At 46.0% G+C, this 9,286-nt stretch overlaps 2 pseudogenes; one reads left to right on the top strand and one right to left on the bottom strand.

Annotated features, from left to right (window-relative positions):
• Window positions 1–1,302: 1,302 nt before the first annotated feature.
• Window positions 1,303–6,498, top strand: LOC149369718 (uncharacterized; annotated as a pseudogene).
• Window positions 6,342–8,069, bottom strand: LOC149369717 (P2X purinoceptor 7-like; annotated as a pseudogene).
• Window positions 8,070–9,286: the final 1,217 nt, after the last annotated feature.

The raw sequence follows: 9,286 nt of genomic DNA, 5'->3' as shown, positions 1-9,286 counted from the left end.
GGTAGCATCCGAAGTGTATTAAATTAGCTTGCGCGCCTGTATCGACCTTGAATTCGAGCGGCACGTTCTTGATTTGAGCGCGCACAGTCCAGTCGTGTAGGCTTGCCACGCTGCGCGACATGTCCAGTACGTCAAAGTTATCTTCACCGCCCTGAAGTTCGCCAACCTCGGCAAATCTTTTGCAGCAAATAGCAAAATAGTTAGGCCTCTGACACTTTCGGCATATTTTCCCGAATGCAGGACAGCTCCGTGGCGGGTGCACACGTCCGCATTTGGGACACTTGTGATGTCTGGGCAATTCACTTTGTCTACTGACGTGTTTCCTGCGCATCGTGTTAATCGAGCTGTCATCCCGTATCCAGAGTTTCTGTTGTGGTGCTGCCACTCCAGCCGCTTTAGCCACCTGCACAGCCTTCTGTAACTTCAGTGCGGTGTCCCGCAGCAAATTTTCTGTATCTTTAGCATCGTTAGTTCCATGCACAATCCGGTCTCTGATCATAGCTTCCATTTGAGAGCCGCAGTTGCATGCTCGTTCTTGGTTTTTGAAATCCCGTAGAAAAGGTACGAAGGGCTCGCCCGGGGCCTGGACTCGAGTGCGGAAGACGTAGCGCTCATGTACTTCGTTCTTCTTCGCAGCACAGTATTAATCACACTTCTTCGCGACAGTGGCGTAGTTATTCTTGTTCCCGCTTTCGCCGAAGCTGAACGTGTTGAAGATCTCGAGGCTACCTCGCCCGCTACGCTCAGCAGGAGTGCCGTCTTGCGCGACTCTGTTCGAGGCTTGTTGGTTGGTTCTGCTGCGGTCAGAAAAAATTCGACCCTTGCTTGAATATCTGCCAGTTCTTGGCAATTTCCCCGACCGAGCTCAGCGAGACTGGCGGCTTCAGGAAGTCCTTCGGGTTGGACTTGTAGCGTAATCTTAAAGGGAAGCTGAAGAGATTTTCGAATTCATTAAGATGCTCACGTATGGATGTGAGAACCTTAAAAATCATGCGGGTGAAATTTTTTTGCAGATTCATCGCTTAGGAGCAACGTAATCGCCGTTTAAAATTGCGCGGTAGCTCCGCCCCCCGCTGTCCGCCGAGCACTGCTGATGACCCTGACGATGCGAGCCGACACCGGAAACCGTGGGGTGGTGACGTAAACGTTGGTGTTCCGTCGCCTCGCAGCCTCCGCGACCGCGCTTGTTTCTGCGTGCGTGCCATCGTAAGCTGCTTCGATCTGCCGTGTGTTCCTGTATTTGTGCGTTTTTATGTTTGTGGTGACGTACAGAAACGTGTGCAGCATCTAGTGAAGCGGTGGACCATCATGCCGGCGTTCTGCGCAGCCTTCGGCTGCACTAACACCAGCGGCCGCGACGATGTGGTCTTTCATTACTTCCCACAAAATAAGAAGCTTTCCGCGAGGTGGGTGGCTGCTGTGAAGCGAAGGGATTTCAAGCCCTCAAAGACTACAGTGCTATGCTCTGACCACTTTCGTGATGAAGACTATAACCAGAGCCTGTCGATAATGCGTTCATTGGGCCTGTCAACAAAGTCAGCCCAACTGAAACCCGGCGCAATACCGTCTGTCTTCGCGCACAGGAGCTCTTCACCGCCACCGAGGCCAGCTTTGGCGAAAAGGAGGGAGCTCGAGGTAAGAATTTGTGTATTAACTCTATGAGAACTTGACTGCGCGAACCGGTGTTCTGTGTAGTGTATGGCGCGTAATTTCGGTAGTAGTGAAATGAACGGCGCTGGAATGAGAACGTCAGTACAGCAGCAAACTGCAGCTTACAAAATAAGTGCTTAGCTGTTATGCTTGCAGGCATGCATCATGCATCTCGTACAGCATTACTCATATCAGAGCTCGGCGTTAAATTTTTTGGCTGAATAAAAATCTTAAACTGCTACTAATACTGCAAGAGCTGAAGCGACGCGAAGTGCGCCTCACAACCGGAGACTGCGCGCCGCGCGTGAGCAGAGAACTTCGTTCGGTGAGCACGTGAAAAGACGTTATATGCAGACTCTTTACTCAATTATGTTGGAGCTCAGATATTCTAGGATTCATGCGTAGCCCTCAGTGGCGAGAACATAGGAAGTAGTACGCGGCACATTTTTCTTCGTGCTCGGAGCGCCGAGAAAACTGTGTGCAGATGTTTCTGGTATACGGGCGCGCGGCGTTTCGTTTTCAATTTGGTTTCGCCTGGGACCTCGCTGATAGCCGCCTCGTCAGCGCCCAATGTGCGCAGTCATGGCGCTTGCAGTCCGGCCCCAAAGCGTACACTTTTTTTTAGTGATCTACGTCGGACGCGCCCGCTGGCGCAGTGTTAGCGCGTGAAGTTGTAAGGATGTGAGTTTTTAAAGAGAACTTTTTTGCTTGGCTATAGTATTTGCAGGAGGTTCTCCAAATCTGCAAATACAACATAATATGAAAATAAAAATTTAAGATATGCAGTGTAGGGAGCTAATGGAAGCCTTCTGCCTATTGCTAGTGTCTGCCATATCCCCCAGTATAGCCACAGGGATAAAATTAATACAAGGTTAGTTACCCGTTTTTTAAAATAAATTTTGGACCTTTTAAAGAAACACTTGGTATATAATAAATGATCTCACTTTGCATGGAGCTCGCCAATAAACAAAATGGTTTATGAAATAAACCAGAAGATTTTACTCATACTGAAGCACATTTTTGTTCTGTTTGCAACAATATCATCATATGGCTTATGCCTTTCAGGTTCTTGGCGAACTGCTGCAAGATCAAGACTGCACACCAGACGATAGTGCAAATCAAGAGTGCATGGAAAATGACACCACACCTGGAGGCTGCACACCAGACAGTCAAGAATGCACACCAAACAGCAATGCAAATCAGGACTGTGCAACAAGTCGAATGCCACTGGCAGATGCTGCTGAGGACCCTGCATCTAACTTTTCTAAAAGTGATGACAAGGCTGACAAGTCTGTTCAAGCTGTAATGCAGCCAATACCAGTAAAGTGTTCTAAAGCGTCACAAGCAAGCATGAAAAAAAGAGTGGTGTCAAAAGCAATGCAGACGAAGCCTTGTGGAGTTTATATAGGTATGTTCTCATTAATTTGGCATGCCTTTTCCATTATGTCCTAGGCATATGCTTTCTTTCAGTACAGAAAACAAATATGCACACTGTTGAGAGAACTGTTGGGCTCATATCATACACAACAAACATTTTAATTTCAGTAAAAACAGCTTGAGGACATTACTGCTTGAATGAAACAAATGTCATTCAGTTTTAATAACTGCTGCATGTACCTCAATGCTTTTCAGGTATTCAGGTTGGTGCCTCCATGATCAGCACAGCCAGCCAAGTTATTCTGTGCACCACCCTGCGTGAAGAAGGCTGTGATGACCATGATGATGATGAGCTGTGTGACGATGGCAGTGGTGACTCATTCAGCCGTGATGATGACTACTGCCCCTTGGATGACTGGGATCATGGGTATGTTATATTACTGCTGTTAAAGAATGCCAATATTTCAGAGCCAAAAATCAGAGTAGCTGCAGTAGTTGCATGTTTTTGTGTTTGCGGTGTGTAACTTAGCTGAAAGGTTGCTATGTCTTCCAGGAGTATCGAGTCTGATGAAGAAAACTGCAGTGAGGACTGTGATCAGGACTGCAACGACAACACTGAGAAGGAGAGAATTAGCTTAGTCGAAGAGAAGCATCTTGAGGTGCTCTTCAATTTGTGCCGCAAGTGTCTTGCACGTTGCAGAAGCCATGTGGACTGCAAAGGCACTCTCTACCGTGTGCGTACAGTCTGTAAATCAGGCCACATTTTTTGTGGCAAAATCAAGACTGCATTCAACAGCTGCCTGTCATAAACCTACGGCTTTCCTCAGCAATATTGTTCAGTGGCTGCAACCCAACCGCTACACTTAGAATGCTTTCTCTTATTGGTGTGTAAGTTTTTGGAGAAAGGACATTTTTTAACATCCAACGTTCTCACCTCTGGCCTGCCATTGAGACAGTAAGCAAATTTCTTATAACATTGTTTTAAGTAATTGACTGCAAGTGCTTATTGCTCCTGGAATTTTTCCTTTAAGGTATGGAAAAAAGAACAGGAAGTGTTGCTTGCAGGTGTAACTGAGCAAGGTGTAAAACTTGCTGGTGATGGCCGGGCCGATTCACCTGGATTCAGCGCAAAGTTTGGCACTTACTCCTTGATGGATCTTGAGCGCAACAAAATATTACATTTTGAGCTTGTGCAGGTTTGTTTCAACTTCAGCATGTTTTTTATAGCATGCTGTTTATGTAACTAGCAGCGCAAGAAGACAGTTCTGTGCAGCAAATGGTCACTTCACTGAGTATGTGCAATTATAATATATAAATACGAGTTCTGAATCTTTTCACATTTTACAGTCCAATGAAGTTGGTGGAAGTAGCTACATGGAGCTGGAAGGGCTTAAACGTGTTCTTGAATTTCTCCACGATCACCAGGTTCAGATAGCAGCTATTGTAACGGACCGGCACGCACAAATAAAATGTTTTCTTCGAAAGGAGAAGGCGGACATCATGCATGAATTCGATGTATGGCATGTCGTGAAAGGTATCGTGCAGGCTATTTTTTGATGGATCAGAATACGTTAACTTCTGTTATATATCTTTGCAAGGAATGTGTGCTTCACTTTTCTTTTAATATTTCTGTCAGGTGTTCGCAAGAAGTTGCTTGCTGCGGCCAAAAGGTACGACTGTAAAGAGCTCACCGCATGGACGCAGGCTGTCGGCAACCCCCTCTACTGGTCAGCTGCCTCAAGCGAGGGCCACAAAGAACTAATTGTTCCAAAGTGGAAGTCTCTTCTAAATCATATAAGAGACATTCACAGCCACGAAGATCAGCTCTTCCCATTCTGCCTCCATGAAGACATTGAACCAAGGGAGTGGCTGAGTGCAGGTACGCTGCCTATTTGATAGAGATGTGAAATACATCAGTGCAAAGTTTTTCAGCTGTACCAAACAGTGGCACACTATACTCTTGGAGAGCTTTCTGGGGCTCTACAGTAAAGGCTGGCAAGAAAGGGAAGGAGATGGCACTTTGTTCCTGTGCCATGGTGTGTGGTCTTTCAGCACCAGCAAATCCTCATCCTCTTTCCAGCTTCCCCGTTAACCCCTGCACCCATAAGCCGTACAATGAACTGCTACCCTCAGCATAGGGACAGAGATCATCCATTGCTCTGCCTTTTGCTGCAGAGGCACAAAGAGCTGTCCAGGAGTATGGTGTACTGTGACTGACCATCTAGGAAAGTTTTGTAACTCGTTTTCAGTTGAAGTCCTATTTTGGGCTGTGATGAATAATCTGATGTTTTCTCTGGTCACTTCTTACGTCATTGCATCTCCTGTAGCATGCATAGTTATTTTTTTTTCAAATCTCAGAAGTAGCAACTTGAACTACAGCTCCGTTTCTAGCGACACAGTCACTCTAACGACAAGTAGTATAAATGGAGCCGATATATTGCTTTGCTTGGTACTCAAAAATGTAATGTTACTACCCTAAGTGTAATAATACAAGAACAGGAACTGCTTGCTTATGACGAGTTCTACATTTTGTAATAAGAAAGCTGGTGCTTCTGTACCTCTTCATTCAGAGTCCAAGGCTTTCCAGAAGCTGAAGGAAGTAGCAACTTCCAAGGTCCTCCTAAGAGACTTACCACAGCTGGCAACAAAGTTCCAAACCTATGGTTTAGTAGCTTTTCACAGCGTTCTGCTCCACTTTGCACCTAAGTTGTGCCAGTAACCCTTCGAAGGCATGGTGGCAAGGTAAGTATTGAGTTTTATAGTTATATCTTGACAAAATATTTAAACCAAGCTGATGCGTATTTTGGTGCAGAAAATTTCGTCTGGGAGATTGGTATGTAAGCAAAATAAGAAATTAAAAGCATACTCATGCCACAGTGAGCATTGAACATTTTTTTACACATTCATGGAGGACATACTTTTATGAAATGGCAGCTTAGTATGAGTTAAGCCACGGTCTAAGCATTGTGCAAAACGCAGTGGTTTATGTTATTACTAACGTTTTAACTTTCCATATTGTATTCTGCATCTTATGGGTGCACAAAATTGTTCTTGCATGTCCTCTGCAATTGTTCTCTGCAATAAAATAGCTCTGCATGACAAATGCAATCAGTTCTGTAACTGTTTCCAGGACTCGCATAGCAGCCATGCATTACAATGAAAACGGTGAAAGAAGGCAGGCATGCACACAGGATGGCAAAGACAGGTAGCCACAGGAGGGAATCCTGTTGCCTGTCTTGTAAAGGAGCAGCCCACGCATGGTAAGCTGATGTACTCCACTTTATTTGTGCAGATAACATCGTTTTGTTACATCCTCATGCAGGCTATGTCAAGAGACTGCTAGAGCTGGTTATGTCCGAGGCTCCAACTGTGTTGCGGACAAGAAGGACGACAAATGTGGAGATTCCGCCACCTCTCAGCAGCCGCTTTCTGAAGACACCAAAAGAAGAAAAAACAAGGTTCAACAAGTAGTTAATTGAACATGGTTTTGTGGCAGAACCTGGAAGACGTAGACGACAGCTGTGTAAATATGCTTGTAATTATGTATGTATGCATGTATGCATGTATGTGCTAGTAGTAACTATGTTTCACTTTGAGTGTGTATGGCAACATAGCAAAATGATATGAAATAAAAGGTATTCACAATTGTGTGCTTCACATTCACACTTCTTTGTGTCAGACATTTACTACATGCATCAAAGTTGTGAAGGGTGCAAACACTCACTCTAGATTAACTTGAAAAATGTTTGAACCCTGTGTAGACTCCATTTTCAGACGGATATTTCTTGCGGATAGCATCCAGGACACAACTTGGCAGAATACGCCTCTTGTGCTTTCCCATTCTTTTCCATACGAGATATGCGAATTGCCGATATGCAGCATATCTCAACTGCCTATGGAAGTGAAAGTAAATTCCATTATTGTACATATACTCTCTTAGCTACACCTGCTTTCTCACCTGTTTGTGGAGTTCTTGTCTCCTTTTGCAGATAGAATGGTTCCTCGTTGTGCAAGAGCCACTTCAAGCACAGTCCTGTTGAGACAAGCATCTTTGAATTTTTTGTGCTTGTAATGCATTGTGGATTCTTCTGCTTTCTGGCAATCTCATTAACTTCCTGGCAGCAGCAGCAGTCTTCCTCCTTTTCCATTGCAATGCAGCGGTCGCAGGAACACCTGTTTTGGAAGTGCAGTGTTTACAATGGCATCAGTCAACTGCCAGGGATACATTTATTATAGCACATGTAGCCATAAAAAATTGCCGAATGCAGCATGGCTTGATACATTAATAATATTATATAATTGTGCGCCACGTGTGCTACAGCCAGCCTTGCGATTCGCCTGCTCGGTTGCAGCACGAGGCCATCGAGTTAGCGAAAAAAATCACTTGTCGCTTGATCTGAGAACAGCACGACAAAGGCGGCCGCAAACGGATGGAGATATTCCTACAAGGGCTTGCAGTATGAAGCAACTCGCCGAAACAAGGATTTTAATTTACTGCCATATCCCATCTTGGCACGCAGAACGGAAGGCGCACGTTTGTCACCTCGACGAGTTCTGCCGCAAAGCGCCGCGAACTTCTGTTTTACGCGTGTGTTATGAATCGAGCCGGCACGCAGCGACCATGAAGCGATGCCAGCATAAAATTTGCGAGAAAAAAGAGCCTGATAACTTCTTGCGCATGTCAATGGTCTGTGTGGATTACAAGGAGATTTGCGGCAGCACCGACAAGCGGCAAGACAACAATGCCGACGATCGCATTCCACTTACATTGCATTTGGAAAGTTTCGTGAAGCAGTGCTATACTACATTTGCTCGCTTCAAAATTAATTCATTGTATCTCTGAATGAAGTTTGGCTAGAAAAGTATGCTTACCAAAGGATATTTCCAACACGTGGAGATGCTGACGCCTCGCTTTCGTCCAAGCCAGAAGCACCGCTTGCGCCAGCATCGTTGCTTCCTTGGAGCGGTTTGCTTTTTGCGATTGGTTCGTACATGTAGGGGATAACGCCAAGATCCTCCTGGTAATTTTCTATGCGTTCCATCGTGATATAAGCATCAAACCAACAGCCACGAACCACCGCGCGCCGCGCTTCATGTGCTACAACGGCGGCGGCCGACGCAGCCTGCGTATTCGCCAACTGCAGCCTGTACAGCCACAAGGCTTGAAACCACGGTGAATTGATCACGGTGACTGAAGATTGTCACAACGGCTTACCTAAAAGGATAATAAATCATCTTAAACGGCGTTATATGCCACTAAGCATCACGATTTGAGATCTAAAAGGGAAAAAAAACAATAAAATTACAGTACAGAGAGCGGAGTCGAACGGCCGACCTTCCATACGCAACACGTGCCTCTAATCCACTGCGCCATAGCGGCGATGTCAAGCCGTCGTTCTGAATGAATATTTATAACCAGCCTTAATGTGGCTGCTACCTGCCGGTGGGCGGCGCTGTCATCGCTGGCTGTACCGGCTGCATTTGGCGAACAGGCAGCCTGGCTCAACGAGCCAACGCCAGTGTTTCCGTCACGAGGCGCCCAACCAATCACAGGCGGAACCGAGGCGCGCGAGCTGGCCCGAGGCTGCCGCTGCACTTTTCGCCAAAATAAAATAGGTTTGCGCTTTCCTTTGCCGAATTTCGATGAGAAATTCGAATTCCGAGCGTGGAAAACTGTAAAGTGCATCTCTTCACTCAATTTTTCTGGGAAACCTTTGAGCATCCCTTTAAGTTCGCCAGGATTGTACGTCGGTGGTCATCCCACTTCTGACACCATGTATCGTTGCGACCTGCAGACGAGACACGACCAGAGGCCCCAAGCAAAGGGAGCAGAAGAACCGCCCTTTTATTGAACAGCCCCGTCTATATATACACCGAAGTGGGAGAGGAGGGTGTGTGCCCTCACCAACAATACATAAGACTGATATCGCGTATGTCACACGGGTCGTAGATACGAGGTCAGTGCTGCACCAGATTCGATACACAGGACGTGCTGCTCCAAATCAAGAGGGAAGTCATCACCCCCGCCCCCCGTTCTGGAATCCGGCAGACAGGGCTATTTTGACCCTGGACCGGAAAGGGGATTTTGACAACTTTAAACATAACAAAATTCTGGACAATTTGAACGCCACCATTTGCCGCGAGAAAATATTTAGATATATACCAAACTTTTTACACAATGGGAAAGCTTATATCAAACTTCGCACTAAAAAATTCGGCCCCATCGAGATAGCAACCCGAGGGACGCCGCAAGGAGCAG

This window comes from Amblyomma mixtum, chromosome 1 (assembly GCF_055824585.1).
Source record: "Amblyomma mixtum isolate Tamu chromosome 1, ASM5582458v1, whole genome shotgun sequence".
Taxonomy (NCBI): Eukaryota; Metazoa; Arthropoda; class Arachnida; order Ixodida; family Ixodidae; genus Amblyomma; species Amblyomma mixtum.
Note: the sequence above shows the minus strand (reverse complement) of the source record. Positions and strands in the feature narration are given on the sequence as shown.